Source organism: Manis javanica, chromosome 5 (assembly GCF_040802235.1).
Source record: "Manis javanica isolate MJ-LG chromosome 5, MJ_LKY, whole genome shotgun sequence".
Lineage (NCBI taxonomy): Eukaryota > Metazoa > Chordata > Mammalia > Pholidota > Manidae > Manis > Manis javanica.
The window spans coordinates 112,407,270-112,425,676 of NC_133160.1; the positions used below are offsets into that span (position 1 = coordinate 112,407,270).

General features: G+C 38.0%; 1 protein-coding gene across 9 annotated transcripts in view; it reads right to left on the reverse strand.

Annotated features, from left to right (window-relative positions):
* Positions 1 to 18,407, reverse strand: part of SHROOM3 (shroom family member 3) — a 186,916-nt gene that overhangs the window by 115,665 nt on the left and 52,844 nt on the right. The gene's annotated exons all lie outside the window — the stretch shown is intronic.

Below are 18,407 nucleotides of genomic sequence, written 5' to 3' on the forward strand. Positions count from 1 at the left end.
TAATGCACCAATCAAAAGACACAGAGTAATAGAATGGATAAAAAAGCAAGACCCATCTATATGCTGCTTACAAGAAACTCACCTCAAACCCAAAGACAAGCATAGACTAAAAGTCAAGGGATGGAAAAACATATTTCAGGCAAACAACAGTGAGAAGAAAGCAGGGGTTGCAGTACTAATATCAGACAAAATAGACTTCAAAACAAAGAAAGTAACAAGAGATAAAGAGGGATACTACATAATGATAAAGGGCTCAGTCCAACAAGAGGATATAACCATTCTAAATATATATGCACCCAATACAGGAGCACCAGCATATGTGAAGCAAATACTAACAGAACTAAAGAGGGAAATAGACTGCAATGCATTCATTTTAGGAGACTTCAACACACCACTCACCCTAAAGGATAGATCCACCAGGCAGAAAATAAGTAAGGACACACAGGCACTGAACAACACACTAGAACAGATGGACCTAATAGACATCTATAGAACACTACATCCAAAAGCAACAGGATATACATTCTTCTCAAGTGCACATGGAACATTCTCCAGAATAGACCACATACTAGCTCACAAAAAGAGCCTCAGTTAATTCCAAAATATTGAAATTCTACCAACCAATTTTTCAGACCACAAAGGTATGAAAGTAGAAATAAATTCTACAAAGAAAACAAAAAGGCTCACAAACACATGGAGGCTTAACAACATGCTACTAAATAATCAATGGATCAATGAACAAATCAAAATAGAAATCAAGGAATATATAGAAACAAATGACAACAACAACACTAAGCCCCAACTTCTGTGGGATGCAGCAAAAGCAGTCTTAAGAGGAAAGTATATACCAATCCAGGCACACTTGAAGAAGGACGAACAATCCCAAATGAATAGTCTAACATCACAATTATAGAAACTGGAAAAAGAAGAACAAATAGGGTCTAAAGTCAGCAGAAGGAGGGACATAATAAAGATCAGAGAAGAAATAAACAAAATTGAGAAGAATGAAACAATAGCAAAAATCAATGAAACCAAGAGCTGATTCTTTGAGGAAATAAACAAAATAGATAAGCCTCTAGCCAAACTTATTAAGAGAAAAAGAGAATCAACACAAATCAACATAATCAGAAATGAGAATGGAAAAATCACGACAGACACCACAGAAATACAAAGAATTATTAAAGACTACTATGAAAACCTATATGCCAACAAGCTGGAAAACCTAGAAGAAATGGACAACTTCCTAGAAAAATACAACCTCCCAAGACTGACCAAGGAAGAAACACAAAAGTTAAACAAACCACTTACGAGCAAAGAAATTGAAACGGTAATCAAAAAACTACCCAAGAACAAAACCCCGGGGCTGGACGGATTTACCTCGGAATTTTATCAGACACACAGAGAAGACATAAAACCCATTCTCCTTAAAGTGTTCCAAAAAATAGAAGAAGAGGGAATACTCCCAAATTCATTCTATGAAGCCAACATCACCCTAATACCAAAACCAGGCAAAGACCCCACCAAAAAAGAAAATTACAGACCAATATCCCTGATGAATGTAGATGCAAAAATACTCAATAAAATATTAGCAAACAGAATTCAACAGTATATCAAAAGGATCATACACCATGACCAAGTGGGGTTCATCCCAGGGATGCAAGGATGGTACAACATTTGAAAATACATCAACATCATCCACCACATCAACAAAAAGAAAGACAAAAACCACATGATCATCTCCACAGATGCTGAAAAAGCATTTGACAAAATTCAACATCCATTCATGATAAAAACTCTCAGCAAAATGGGAATAGAGGGCAAGTACCTCAACATAATAAAGGCCATATATGATAAACCCACAGCCAGCATTATACTGAACAGCGAGAAGCTGAAAGCATTTCTTCTGAGATCGGGAACAAGACAGGGATGCCCACTCTCCCCACTGTTATTTAACATAGTACTGGAGGTCCTAGCCACGGCAATCAGACAAAACAAAGAAATACAAGGAATCCAGATTGGTAAAGAAGAAGTTAAACTGTCACTATTTGCAGATGATATGATACTGTACATAAAAAACCCTAAAGACTCCACTCCAAAACTACTAGAACTGATATCGGAATACAGCAAAGTTGCAGGATACAAAATTAACTCACAGAAATCTGTAGCTTTCCTATACACTAACAATGAATCAATAGAAAAAGAAATCAGGAAAACAATTCCATTCACCATTGCATCAAAAAGAATAAAATACCTAGGAATAAACCTAACCAAAAAAGTGAAAGACTTATACTCTGAAAACTACAAGTCACTCTTAAGAGAAATTAAAGAGGACACTAATAAATGGAAACTCATCCCATGCTCATGGCTAGGAAGAATTAATATCGTCAAAATGGCCATCCTACCCAAAGCAATATACAGATTTGATGCAATCCCTCTCAAATTACCAGCAACATTCTTCAATGAATTGGAACAAATAATTCAAAAATTCATATGGAAACACCAAAGACCCCGAATAGCCAAAGCAATCCTGAAAAAGAAGAATAAAGTAGGGGGGATCTCACTCCCCAACTTCAAGCTCTACTACAAAGCCATAGTAATCAAGACAATTTGGTACTGGCACAAGAACAGAGCCACAGACCAGTGGAACAGATTAGAAACTCCAGAAATTAACCCAAACAAATATGGTCAATTAATATTTGATAAAGGAGCTATGGACATACAATGGGGAAATGACAGTCTCTTCAACAGATGGTGTTGGCAAAACTGGACAGCTACGTGTAGGAGAATGAAATTGGACTATTGTCTAACCCCATATATAAAGGTAAACTCAAAATGGATCAAAGACCTGAATGTAAGTCATGAAACCATTAAACTCTTGGGAAAAAACATAGGCAAAACCTCTTAGACATAAACATGAGTGACCTCTTCTTGAACATATCTCCCCGGGCAAGGAAAACAACAGCAAAAATGAGCAAGTGGGACTCCATTAAGCTGAAAAGCTTCTGTACAGTGAAAGACACCATCAATAGAACAAAAAGGAACCCTACAGTATGGGAGAATATATTTGAAAATGACAGATCTGATAAAGGCTTGACGTCCAGAATATATAAAGAGCTCACACGCCTCAACAAACAAAAAACAAATAACCCAATTAAAAAATGGGCAGAGGAGCTGAACAGACAGTTCTCCAAAGAAGAAATTCAGATGGCCAACAGACACATGAAAAGATGCTCCACATCGCTAATTATCAGAAAAATGTAAATTAAAACTACAATGAGGTATCACCTCACACCAGTAAGGATAGCTGCCATCCAAAAGACAAACAACAACAAATGTTGGCGAGGCTGTGGAGAAAGGGGAACCCTCCTACACTGCTGGTGGGAATGTAAATTAGTTCAACCACTGTGGAAAGCAGTTTGGAGGTTCATCAAAATGCTCAAAACAGACCTACCATTTGACCCAGGAATTCCACTCCTAGGAATTTACCCTAAGAACGCAGCAATCAAGTTTGAGAAAGACAGATGCACCCCTATGTTTATCGCAGCACTATTTACAATAGCCAAGAATTGGAAGTGACCTAAATGTCCATCGGTAGATGAATGGATAAAGAAGATGTGGTACATATACACAATGGAATACTACTCAGCCATAAGAAGTGGAAAAATCCAACCATTTGCAGCAACATGGATGGAGCTGGAGAGTATTATGCTCAGTGAAATAAGCCAAGCGGAGAAAGAGAAATGCCAAATGATTTCACTCATCTGAGGAGTATAAGAACAAAGGAAAAACTGAAGGAACAAAAGAGCAGTGGAATTACAGAACCCAAAAATGGACTAACAGGTACCACAAAGGGAAAGGAACTGGGGAGGATGGGTGGGCAGGGAGGGATAAGGGGGGGAAGAAGGGGGGTATTAAGATTAGCATGCATGGGGGGGAGGGAGAAAGGGGAGGGTGGGCTGCACAACACAGAGAGGACAAGTAGTGACTCTACAACATTTTGCTAAGCTGATGGACAGTAACCGTAATGTGGTTGTTAGGGGGGACCTGATATAGGGGAGAGCATAGTAAACATAGTATTCTTCATGTAAGTGTAGATTAAAAATTAAAAAAAAAAAAAAAGAAAGAAAGAATGAAAGAAAAGGGGGATTACTCCTTGATAGGATAAAACTATTGGTAAATCAAAGATCAACGCATGCTTTAAATATCCTTAATGTTGATCACTTAAAGGGTATCAGATGATCAGCTATGGAGGTACTCTTTTCTGATAATATTCCTTTCTCTTAATAAAAAAAAAAAAAAAAGCAGTTACTGTGTGCTGACCTCCAATGAGTTCTGCACAGTGGTATAGAGGGCATGTCAAAGTGTGGGCAAAGGGTCTGTTTGTTTCTATGCAGAAGATCAAGGCCTAGCTTGGATACCCAGAAAATGAACTAAGATACGATATGAGGAGGAGCTTCCGGCATCAGCACTCTCTGGAGGACTTGTGCCAGAGGGATGATCATCAAAAAGCCTCCACAGGGATCCGGACGATGCTGCGGTTGTGGCTGCATCCAGCCCACCGTCTCCTGGACTTGCCATAGGAATGAGGAGGGAGATGTCTAGGCTGGCATGTGCATACAGTGAGACAACGAATTTGACCGGATCTGTACTGTTGGAACTCAACCAGGAGTTGGGAGGGGTAGCAAGTTGTAGCACCCCAAAATCTCATGACTATAGACTATCTATGGTTAAAAGAACATATGGGATGTGAACAGATCCCAGAAATGGGCTGCTTTAATTTGTCTGATGGTTCAAGTACAGTTGGACAATATCCATCATATCATAGATAAATTTTCACAAATGCCTAGGGTGCCTAAATGGTTTTCTTGGCTTCACTGGAGATGGCTGGTAATTATAGATTTGCTTTGTTTATTTCACCGTATTCCTATTATGTTAATATGTGTGTGCAAATTAGTTAGTAGTTTAAAACCTATACATACTTAAGGTACTCTACAAGAAGATATGTCAAAGAAATAATCAATCCTCCCAAGTTTCCTTCATATGCTACATCTATAGCTTTTCTTCTTCCTTCCTAATTACAAACCTTAAATAGAATTCGTGCCTCATATCGAATTTACCAAGTATCATAATTCCTCCAGGTGGTAAAGATACCTCGAGACAAGTGCTGGGCATAGAAGCCACAGGGCATAAATCTGCAAAGAAGTAAAAAGCTAACCTTTGCAAACAATATGGCTTCTCTCTCACTTACCAACTTTACATTTCCCTGTATGGCCCCGGAAGATGACTGGTTAGCCAGAGACGGGTAAGATTCCTCAAGGGAGGAACAACCTAAGACAGGCACAGTCGCAGGGGGGCCATCAGGTGAGAATTTGGGGATCAACAGAGGTGAGGCTCAGAACCTCACCCCCCCTGCTTTGAGAGAAATCTTCTGCACCCGTGGATGGCTTGCTGCCCTTGTCTAGCCTGGATTAATACTTAGTCCATAGGCACACACCTGATCATCTGATCATCTACATTTGCCCTCTTATAGCTCTAAACTGTTTTCTACCTTTATCTTGCATCTACCTACCACTTCAGCATTTTATTAAAAATAAAAATAATAATAATAATAGAGGGAGAAATGTGGGATCAACATATAAATCAAGTACAAAAATCAAACGAATATTCATATTTGACCTGATTGTTTATGGGTTATAATGAGTGATCAAAACCGAAAGTTTCTGTGATGAATGCCCTTGTACTGTTCACCATGTAAGAATTTATTCACTATGTAAGAATTCGTTCACCACGTAAGAACTTGTTCGTTATGCTTCAGAAGACTGGAGACTGACGAGAATTAGGCTTGAGATGGATTAATGATTGTATATTGAGCATTGACCCCCCTATACTGAATTTTATTGTTGTTAACAACCATTTGATCAATAAATATGAGAGATGCCCTCTCAAAAAAAAAAATCTATCAGCTTAAAAAAAATAATTATAAACTATATTACAAACCAAACAGTATGGTATTGGCATAAAAACAGACACACAGATCAATGGAACAGAATAGAGAACCCAGAAATAAACCCACACATATAGTTAATTAATTTATGAAAAATTATTTTATGAAGAAAAGGGTCCAAGACTATAGATTTATTGTAGAATAGTCCCTATAATAAATGAGTTGGGAAAACTGGACATCTACATGCAAAAGAATGAAACTGAACCACTATCTTACACCATATACAAAAATAAATTAAAAAATGGATTAAAGAATCCATTACTTGAACATAAGACCTGAACCCATAAAACTCCTAGTAGATGTCCAGGACAAACAAACAATACAATTAAAAAGTGGGCAGAGGAACTGCAGAGACATTTTTCCAAAGAAGACATACAAACGGCTAATAGGCACACAAACATAGGGTATAAGCTCCTTGACATCAGTGTGGCAATGATTTTTTAGATTTGATGCTAAAAGCAAAAGCAAAAAAGCAAAAATAAGCAAGCTGGACTACACTAAACTAAAAAGCTTCTCTACAGCAAAGGACACCATTAACAAAATTAAAAGGCAACCTAAGGAATGGGAGAAAATATTTGCAAATCATATCTCTAATAAGTGGTTAATATCTAAAATATATAAAGAACTCGTACAACTCAATAACAAAAAACAAACAAACAATAAAATTAAAAAGTGGGCAGAGGAACTGAATAGACATTTTTCCAAAGAAGACATACAAATGGCTAATAGGCACACAAAAAAGTGCTCCACATCACTAACCATCAGGGAAATGCAAATCAGAACCACAATGAGATATCACCTCACACCAGTCAGAGTGACTACTATTTGAAAGACAATAACAAGAGTTGGTGAGGATGTCGAGAAATGGGGACCCTCCTACACTATTGGTGGGAATGTAAACTGTTACAGCCACTGTGGAAAACAATATGGAGGTTCCTCAAAAAATTAAAAATAGAACTACCATATGATCCAGCAATTCTACTTCTCAACATTTATCTGAAGGAACTGAAGGCAGTAACTCAAAAAGATATCTGAATCCCCCAAGGGCTTGACAGTAGCCAAGACATGGAAACAACTGAAATGTACACCAATGGATAAATGGATAAAGAAGGTGTGGAATAAATTTATCATGAAAAAAAGAGAGAGTATACAAAATCAGAAATGAAAAAGGAATAGTCACAATGGGTACTACAGAAATACAAAGAATTACTAGAGTATTCTATGAAAAATTATATGCCAATAAATTGGACAACCTAGAAGAAATGGACAAATTCCTAGAAAAATACAACCTTCCAAGATTGACAGAGGAAGGAACAGAAAATCTGAACAGATCAATTACCAGTAATGAAATCGAATTGGTAATCAAAACACACCCAACAAACAAAAGTTCAGGACCAGATGGATTCACAGCTGAATTCTACCACTTAAAGAAGAGCTAATACACATAGTTTTTAAAGTATTCCAAAAAGTAGAAGAGGAGGGAGTACTTCCAAACTCATTCTGTGAGGCCAGCATCACTCTAATACCCAAACCAGACAAAGACTACAAGAAAATAAAATTTGAGACCAATATCCCTAATGAACATAAATGAAAAAATACTCAACAAAATATTGACAAACCAAATTCAAAAATATATCAAGAGGATCATCCATCATGACCAAGTAGGATTTATTCTAAGGATGCGAGGATAGTACAATATTCGTAAATCAAGCAACATCACACACCACGTCAACAAAAAGGATAACAACTACACGATCAGATATGCTGAAAAATCATTTGACAAAGTTCAACATCCATTCATGATAAAAACTCTCAACAAAATGGGTATAGAGGCCACCTACCTCACCATAATAAAAGGCATATACAACAAATCTAGGGCAGACATCATACCTAACGGTGAAAAGCTGAAAGCTTTTCCTCTAAGATCAGGAACAAGACAAGGATATCTACTCTTACCTGTTTTATTCAACATAGTAGTAGAGGTCCTGCCACAGCAATCAGACAATACAAGAGATAAAAGGCATCCAAATTGGTAAGGAAGAAGTTAAACTATTACTATTTGCAGTTGACATGATATTATACATAGAAAACCCTGAAGATTCCACCAAAAACTATTAGAATAACTGGATTCAGGAAAGTTGCAGGATCTAGATTAATACACAGAACTCTGCTGCATTCTTACATACTAACAAAGAACTCGCAGAAAGAAAAATAAGGAAAAACAATTTCATTTACAAGTACATCAAAAAGAATAAAATACCTAGGAATAGACCCACCAAGGAGGTGAAAGACCTGTACTCTTGAGAACTGTAAGACACTCATAAGACACAAATAAATGAAAATCTATCCTTCGCTCATGGATGGGAAGACTAATATTGTTAAAATGGCCATCCTGCGCAAAACAATTTACAGAGTCAGTGTAATCCCTATCAAAATTACAAGAGCATTTTTCAATGAACTAGAGAAAATAATCCTAAAATTCATATGGAACCACAAAGATCCTGAATATCCAAAGCAATCCTGAGAAAGAAGAACAAAGCTGGGGATATTATGCTTTCTGACTTTAAGCTATACTACAAAGCTATAGAAATCAAAACAGTATATGGTACTGGTACAAGAACAGACCCACAGATCAATGGAATAGAATAGGGGCTCAGATATAAACCCACACATATGTGGTCAATTAATATATGATAAAGGCACCATGAACATACAGTGGAGAAAAGACAGTCTCTTCAATAATTGGTCTTGGGAAAACTGGACAGCTACATGTAAGAGAATGAAATTGTATTGCTGTCTAACTCCATATACAGAGATAAACTCAAAATGGATCAAAGACCTCAATGTAAGACATGAAAAAATAAAACTCTTAGAAGAAACCACAGGCAAAAATCTCTTGAACAGAAGCATAAGCAATTTTTTCCTGGACAAATTTCCTTAGGCAAGAGAAAAAAAAAAAGGTACAAGTTGGAACTACATCAAACTAAAAAGCTTCTGTACAGCAAAGGACACCATCAACAGAACAAAAAGGCAACCTACAGTATGGGAGAAGATATTCGTAAATGATTTATATGATAATGGATTAACATCTAAAATATTAAAGAACCATACACCTCAACACCCCAAAAATAAATAACCTGATTAAAACATGGCTGGAGGGCCTGAACAGACACTTCTCCAAAGAAGAAATACAGATTGCCAACAGGCACTTGAAAAGATGCTATAATCACTAATCATCAGGGAAATGCAATCAAAACCACAATGAGGTATCACCTCATACCAGTTAGAATGCAACTATCCAAAATATAAGAAATAATAATATGTTGGTGAAGATGTGGAGAAATGGGAACCCTCCTACACTGTTGGTGGGAATGTAAATTGGTACAACCATTGTGGAAGGCAATATGGAGGTTCCTCAAAAAACTAAACATAGAAATACCATTTGACCCACGAATTTCACTCCTAGAAATTTACCCAAAGAAAACAAGATCCATGTTTCAAAAAGACATATGAACCCCTATGTTTATTGCTACACTGTTAACTATAGCAGAGATATGGAAGCAACCTACGCCTCCATCAATAGATGAATGGATAAAGAAGATGTGGTACATAGACACAATGGAATATTATTCAGCCATAAAAAGAAAAGAAATCCTACCATTTGCAACAACATGGATGGAGCTAGAGGGTATTATGCTCAGTGAAATAAGCCAGGTGGAGAAATACAAGTACCAAATGACTTCACTCATTTGTGGAGTATAAGAACAAAGTGAAACTGAAGGAACAAAATAGCAGCAGATTCACAGACTCTTTGGAGGGACTAGTGGTTACCAAAGGGAAGGGGTTGGGGAGGGTGTGTGGGGAGGGAGAAGGGGATTAAGGGGCACTATAATTAGCACTCACAATATAGGTAGGTCACAGGGAAGGCAGTACAGCACAGAGAAGACAAGTAAAGACTCTATAGCACCTTAGCATCTTACTACACTGATGGACAGTAACTGCAATGGTAGGGGAGTGAGGACTTGATAATATGGGTGAATGCTGAAACCACAATGCTGTTCATGTGAAACCTTCATAAGATTGTATATCAATGATAGTTTAATAATAATAAAAAAGATATATGCAGCTCTATGTTTATTGCTGCATTATTTACAATGGCCAAGATATGGAAAAAACCTAAATGCCCATCAACAGATGAATGTATAAAGATGTGGTACCTGTACACAATGGAATATTATTCAGCCATTAAAAAAAAGCCTGCCATTTGCAAAAAAATGGATGGATCTACCAGGTATTATGCTAAATGAAATAAGCTAGGAGAAAGACAAATACCATATTTCACTTATTTAGGGAATCTAAAAAGAAACAAAATGAACAAAACCATAGACTCATAGCCACTGAGAAGTGACTGGTAGTTACCATAGGGAATTTGTTGGGTGGGTAGGTGGGAAGTGTGAGGGGAATAAAAGGGCACGAAAATTCTCAAGCATAATATAAGTTGGTCACAGGGATGGTAGTACAGCATGGAGAATAAAGCCATTGATTCTGTAACATCTTCCTATGTGGACAGATAGTAAATACATTAGTGGGGGTGAGGATTTAATAATTGTTGAACCACTGTGTTGTATAACTGAAACCAATATTTCAATTAAAAAAAAAGTTGCAGCATATATATAAACTGTGGAATATTATTCAGCCATACAAAAGAAGGAAATCCAGCCATTTGTGACAACACTGATGGACCTTGAGGGCATTATGGTAAGTGAAGTAAGTTGGATGGAGGAAAACAAATGCTATGATCTCACTTATATTGAAATCTAAAAAGATAAAACAAAGCTGACAGATACAGGAACAGACTGGCAGTTGTCAGAGGCAGGAGGAGGGTGTATGAAATAGGTGAAGGTGGTGAAAAGGTGTAAGATTCCACATACAAGATAAATATATGCAGGGGATGTAATGTACAGTGTGGGGATGGTAGTTAGCAATAATGTAGTGTATATGTAAAATTGATGAGAGTAAATCTTAAAAGTTCTCATCACAAAAAATTGTTAATATGTGTTGTGATGGATATTAACAAGACTTATTGTGGTAATCATTTTGTAATATATACATATATCAAATCATTTTGTTGTATACCTGAAACTAACACAATGCTATATGTCAATTATATCTCAACTTTTAAAAATGCTAGATTTTAATTCCAGAATTATTTTATGTCATATAGGGAATTAATTATAAATTAAGTTTATATATACACTATTTTTATTGTTATCCTTTCAATGTCCTTCTGGATCATTTTTATCTGATCTGGGAGAAAAACTAGTTTATGTTTTATGATATTATCTTAAATTTATGCAGCACATTTCTCCCAAGAGGTTTAAAGGATTTTACTCAAAACTTCTCTCACTGGCTTTGATTGAAACCTCAAGGTCTAGGCAACAGGCTGATTCCATTGTCCAATTTTTCATTAAAAATCATTTTGCTTTCTCTTGGTATTTGATGAGAAAAGCAGTTCTTTGATTCAGGGATCTTTTTAAAATTGACTTTGTTCTTTTTAAATCCCAAACTGCTCCAGGCATCATTAGCTTCTCTTAATAGAAGTTTCAGTTTCCTTTTATCCCTTTGAGCATGGGTTCCAATATCCTCAAAGCAGCACATTTTAATTGGCCAGAAAAGGTCACCCTTCTAAGAAGAGGAAACCATATCACACATTTAACAAAGTCAATGTAGGTGTTTGCGGTCAGAAAGGGATAGTTTCAGGGGTGGAGTCATTCCCCTGCAAACATTGAGGTGGTATGTGATTACATTTTCAATGTCATTGCTGTATAATTACATATACCCATTCTTATCCAACACATTCCCTGCTATAATTCGTTGGCCTTATTTAAAATTTGTCTTTAAGATTTTGATTTCCTTTTTTTATGTAGCCAATGGCTGAGGGGCACTATTAAATTCGATAGTGGTTTCCTTCTGGGGAAAAACTTTTGGTGACACTTTACTGTATGGAGCCTCCCAATTATATGCTTTTAAGAAAATAATACAATGGCATCTAATGTATTCTCCTACCTTCACATATCCCCTACCACACATTGTCTTGTATATCTAGCCATAATTTCTCCACAGAAGTCTCGAGTGTAATCAAATCTTACATGTACACGGACACAGTTTCTAATCAAAGAAAGCTTTTTGAGGGAAAGCTACTCTATTACTTTATTACTTCTTCTAGTGTTACAAAAACTAATCTGGATCTGGAGTGGGCACCTAAATCCTGTGGTGGAGGAGGGGAAGTAGTAAACCTTTTAAGGCAATCTGAAAGAATTCACGGAAACTTGACTCCATCAAGGCAGCAGTAAAAAGGGTGGTGGGAGGAACTGCTAAAAAAAATAGTCTTTAAGGTGCTGGCCATTCATTTCCAAGAGTCATTGGTATAAAGAAATCTTTACAATATTTCATCTCTTTAATTTTTAAGAGACTTTTAAGAAGTCCCAATATTTGGTACCTCAGGAATCATTTATTCAAACACTTATGAAAAGTTAAGCATTGTTATTTCCACAAAATTCCTGTATTATAGAAAGACCATGGATAAATATTAAGACAAAAAAATGCATATCAAAAAGATGTTACAGTACACCAAATTAAAAAAAGCTACATCCAGAGTTATCTTTTTCCTATATTATTGCTTATAGAAAAATAAATTGATGAGTTGGTTTTCTTTACAAACTTCCCAGAAAAAAGTTCCTTGGTTTCCCCACCTTTTGAAGAACTGGTTGAAGTCCTAAGTTGAATCCACCTAATAAAAGTAGACCATCGAGAACAAGGTGAGCAATGGTCCTCATCTGGTCTTGCCTCAATCACTGTGTTCTGCATTGATGTTACTCTTCTGAAAGTGACATTGACAATTTAGAACACAATCAAGGAAGAGGGTTGTTTTGTTAATACCCAGGACTCTAGATCACGACATGGGAATATCAGGTGAAAGAATCAAAGCCTAACCAGAAAAAGAGAAGATTTGGCAAGGAAGCAATAACTGTCCCCAAAAGGTTGGATGGTGGTAAAATGGAAAAACCATTCAATGTTTTCTGTTTGGCCCAAAGAGGATGAAAGATCTGGAGTTATGAGACAGCAGATGATAGAGTTAATATAAAGCAGAACATTGCTTAAATTGAAATGAACTGAAAGTGAAATTGTCTGCTTCTGTACTTAATGAGTTCCCTTTCTCTGATGGTGCTCAAATGGAGATCAGCTGACCACCATTGGGGACTGTTGTAAAACATGTAAGACAAGAAACTGAAGTGCTTGGATTTTCAGTTCCATTCTAACCATGAAGTTCCATGCCAATGCGTACCTTGAGGAGAAATAATTGGGTGCAACAAAATTAGGTACAACCAAATAGTTCAAATACTAATGGTTTCAGGGGTCTAGGGCTGTAGGATTTATTCTCTATGTCTTTGTACAGGCTTTCCTAGCACAAAGTTAAGGAAAGAGTTACTTTATTCCATTTTAAGAGGCTGTATGTTAAACCAGTCCAGCTCACTTGGCCAAAAAACAAAACAAAATAAGCAAAAACAAAGACACAAAGTCTTTTTAAGGATGCTCCAGCAAGATTGTTTATCTACAGTCAGCTACTTAAATTGGTGTGAAATTTCCACACAGGTTGGGCTGGTGGGATAGACACAGCCTTCCTGCAGCCGTCATGGGGCCCGGTTGGAACATGGAGATCTCCACTTCACTCAAGGACCTTTGGTAACTGGGCCTCTCCCTTCATGCCCTCTTTCAGCAGGAGAGATATTCAATGAGGTTCCAGCCTAGGAGGTGCCCTCAGAGACTGTTAAGAGGCAGTGGGTCAAACTCCAGACTAACTAGTGACCTGTGGGGATGGAATGGAGAATGAACAATGTGTCCTCAGACAACTCCCCATTCTTGTGCTGTTGTTTGTGAAGTGTGCCATAGGGAGAAGGCGCAGAGTTAACCTTTATTGACAATCTTTTACTCTAATGTCGACCTCGACATGATGTTATGGCATAAACCACGTCCTGGTAATCAGTTTGGGTAAAAGACCTGTAAAAGAGATATAGAGATGGCGTGCTGCTATATAAATAGGCTTGCAGTCAGAGAGTGTGGAAGTTCTGACTTCCTAAAGTCTAAGTGTATGATACTGAGCAAGAAAGTTCCCTAACCTCTCCAGGCCTCAGTTTCCTCATCTATGAAACAGGGCCAGCACTGTGCTGGCTCACTGTGAGCACCATAGAAATGCTATCTTCTATTACTTTCACAGAAAGAGAAAACTGCACCCCACTTGAGCTTTCTTCCCCTTGGGTCCTGTTTAAGACACAAAAGGAACAAAAGTGGCACCGGGGTAAGAATCTAGGTCACATCAGACCTACTGCTCTGCTGATTGGAAAAGAACATGAATCCAGACTGGGTCATGGTGAAGGTGAGAGTGAATCCCATACAACTTTTAAATGAAATAAGAAAAGTAAAACTGTATGTCCTGACAGGAAAAGATGTCTAAAACAAGTTAAATAAAAATGTAACAAAACACTTTTGGGAAAAAAGATTATTATCAACATAAATGATGATAGTATGTCAGCATATATAAAAGAAAAGAGTTGGAGGAATTTCCACCCAGGTAATTTCCACAATGGATAATGATTTGGGGAGCAATTAGGATTACATGCAATATTCACTCGATATCTATTATTTTTGAATTTTTACAATGAATATTATTAGTTTTTAAATTAGAAAAATTCAATGTTTAAATAGGAAAAGCATGTTATTCTAGTAAAGATTTTACATTTTACTATATACTGATCAGTTTAAACTGCAGTAGACAATGAATAATGATGATAGATAAGCTGAGGCAGAAAATGTTTCTTTATTCTCCTTTTAAAATGATAATATGCATTCCATTTTAGAACCTGTGTCATCATACCATAAATCCTCCTGTGAACCTCTGAAGTGGGCATCTGTAGTTAAGACTTTGAGCTGTGCAGCCTAATATTCTGGTTTGAATCCTGGCTTTACATCTAACTAACTGTATGACCTTGGGCAAATTTCTTAATCTCTGTGCCTCAGTTAATTTATCTGTCAAATGGGGCTAATAATAGTACCTCAAAGGGGTGTTGTAAGGATGGACTGAGATACTATATGTAAAATGCTGAGAACAGTGACTGGCATATAGTAAACTCTAATTTTTTAAAAGAGTTTAGCCATCATTATTTTAATCCTCATTTAGAGAAAACTGTAGATACAAATGATACATTTAATCTCAAAACAGAACAAAACCAAACCCAAGAATCGTGAAATTCATTCCCACCACCACCTCTCCAAGACCAGAATTTTATCCCTTAGCTCACAGTTGTTGCTCTACCGTCCTACACAGGCTCTTTGACTGTGGCACCTCTCCCTGGCACTGCTGGATTCAGCTCTTTTGAGCTTTCCTTTTGACCCTTACAGCTCGGGTTAAATGGTTTCAGTGCTTTCCCACTGTCAGAAGTTTAAACTTCGAACATCTTCACTTGTCCCTTTCTACACTGACCTCATCCTACCTTTCTTACATGTGACACAGTGTTTTCAAACACGAACCCTGGTCCACTCAGTGTTCTCTGAGAGCTACAGGAACATCCCCGATTACAAGCCTTGCCTCAGGCAGTTGCCCACCTCCCCCACGCTGCCCAGCCCCGCTCTTCCTCCCAGTGTCTCAAGATCCCAGTAACAGCTGTATTTGAGGAAGCTGTCTGACTGCTCAAGTACACCAAGTTACCTTTATTTTGAATTCCTAGATCATCAAACAGCCTGGCCCAAGCTCTCATTTGAGACACAGTATAGTCACTGGGGCTGGTATTGTATGAAAATTCAACAAGCATTTTTTGATCAGGCTTTGGAAATTCAGAGATGAAGAAGACAAAGCCCCTGCCCTCTCTGAGCTCATGCCCTGTTCAAGGAGACAGACAGTAAACAAACAATTCCCAGCCACATGCTTTGTTAGAGCTGTGTACGAGGGCTGGTAGGGGTGCAAGGACAGAAACAATTACCAAGGGATGAATCGATGTCAAGGGCTTGAAGTGTGTGGCGCATCTGTCCCTCTCCCAACTAAATTTGTTCCTCCTCTGGCTGATCAGAAACATGGAGCTGGATCTGAAATATATTAAAATCCTTTTCTATTTAAATTCTCCAAATGACAGGCTCTGCCTGGTTTCCCTTCACTGGCACCAGCCTCTCCGTGGAGTATATTTCCATCTTCCCTCCTACTTAGTTCACTTCTCTCTGCTTATTTATTTGTTTAAAATGTGAACCAACTGGTCAGGTACAATAATCTAAGTCGGCATTTGGTCTGAGGCCAGTGCACTGAGGGCATTCAGTAAATAATGGTGTGTGGTGTGCCTTGCTAATCCTGGCTGCATTATGTCTGAGATGAAGCTGGGACTGTAGGAGCCAGCCCAGGAGAGAGTAGACGAAGGGTGGTGGAGCTCTGGGGACTACAGAGGCCAATGTGCTTTGACTGCCTGACACAGAGATTATCAACCTGTGTTGGGTTTACGGCAGTGAAGCCTTGGACAGGCAAACAGGATTCCCCTGAGTCAGTCAGGGTGTGGCTTGCTTCCAGACATGACTGTCCCAGATTCAACCTGGGTAAAAGTACATAAAGGCTTCTTCCCTGTGGGTGCACAGGCCCGTGTTTACTTGCCATCATTAAGGAAATTCTCTTTCCTGTGAGTGGGTGGTACTGGGAGGGGTGAGGCAGGAGTCTCTGTTGGATTGTATGGACTGTTCTGAGGGAGAAAACAGGGAGTCCCTAAAATAAAATCTCACGGACGTGTGCCTACCTGTCCACCAATCCATCCATTCATTTTATGTTACTACCACATGACAGGCAGTGAAGCTATACAGATGATTAGAGGATCTGGCACATGGGAGATAATAAATATTTACTGAATTAATGATTTAAATTTATGCATTAGCTTTACTTTGATTACTACTTCCCATGGGAGGACAGTCTGTACTTTCCGCATAAGGCATTATCTAGCATATTGCAGCCCGCAGTTACCAGAAGCATCACAGCCTACACAAGAAGGATATTCCAGCATATTTCCTACATTCTTGGACCTACATCCCAAATTTCCTCATTTTTAACCTTCTTCCTTGCTATCTTTCCCCCATCTCCATTTATGCATCGCTATTTGACCCAATGTGGCTGCTTGTGGCTTCTGAGTGATCATTCAAATACAGATTGCTTTCAGGCAATACTGAACTTAACCTCCATCTCTCTCTTAAGTTGCAGTGTCTCGACAGCGAGGGGCTAGAGAGAAGTCAAGGCTGGTGGCTCCTAGCTAGATCTCTTGGCCTTGAGGATGTTTGGCTTGCCCATCTGCACTCTCATTCTCCATCTGTAGAATTGGCAACAGTGCCAACTGGCCCAGAAATAGAGCACGATTGGTGAGCTCATAGCTGGAAAGAGCATTGTATCCATGAACAAAGCAATATCATGAGGTGAAATTTTGATTTTGTCATTCATCAATACCAAGCCTCATACTGCTTCTGGCTTTTCTGCCTCTGTGATTTTGGCACATTACTTCCAGGGAAGAGGTCTGAATAATGAGCATGACTCATCTTCTCAAGCACAGACTCCATATATAGAAGTATTTGGCACAAATAAGAATAGCCAGTTGTAGCTGGCTGAGAGTCAAACACTGCCAGCAGGTGAGCATGAAGAGCACCTGGTTTGGAGAAGGGCTTCTGATGCAGGAGAGCATTTTTTAAAGTGCCACTCAAAGCTGGATTCAATTAAACTGTAAGTTTGAAGAGACATGATATTACACAATGAGAAACTGATCTTTATTCTTAAAATTGCAGAAACTTTTCAGATTCCAGCTACCAAAAAAAAAAGAAAGTTCCTGAGATCCTCTCAAGAAAACACATACACAGAGACATCAGTGAATTATTGGTTTTCCCCTATAGCATATACAAAACAAATTATTTGAGTATGAACCTGTGAAGGTCTCTTTGAAAGAAAACTCCCCGCATATCTGCTTATAATAATCTAGTAGCTGACAAATATGTTAGTAATGCACACACAAGGGCAGCTAAAATCCAAAACAAACACTACTTTCATGAGCAGAATAGAAAATGGCAAAATCAATATTCAGTAAAGAATGGATACCATAATTGTTCTTAGAATGTTCAAACAGAAGCATCAACAAGCAGATATTATTTCTATTTTAAAAAAAGAAACTGCCAGAAATAGGATTCTTTCAGAGAAAACACCATCTAACTCAAAATCAGCCCAAAAGTCTCTGGAAGAGGCATTCAACATCCATTTTGCTCTTGTGTGCCAAGCGAGCACTTTGACTTTATCTGATGGAGGATGTAAGAGGAAAGAATGCTGTCTTACTGCCTCCACTTC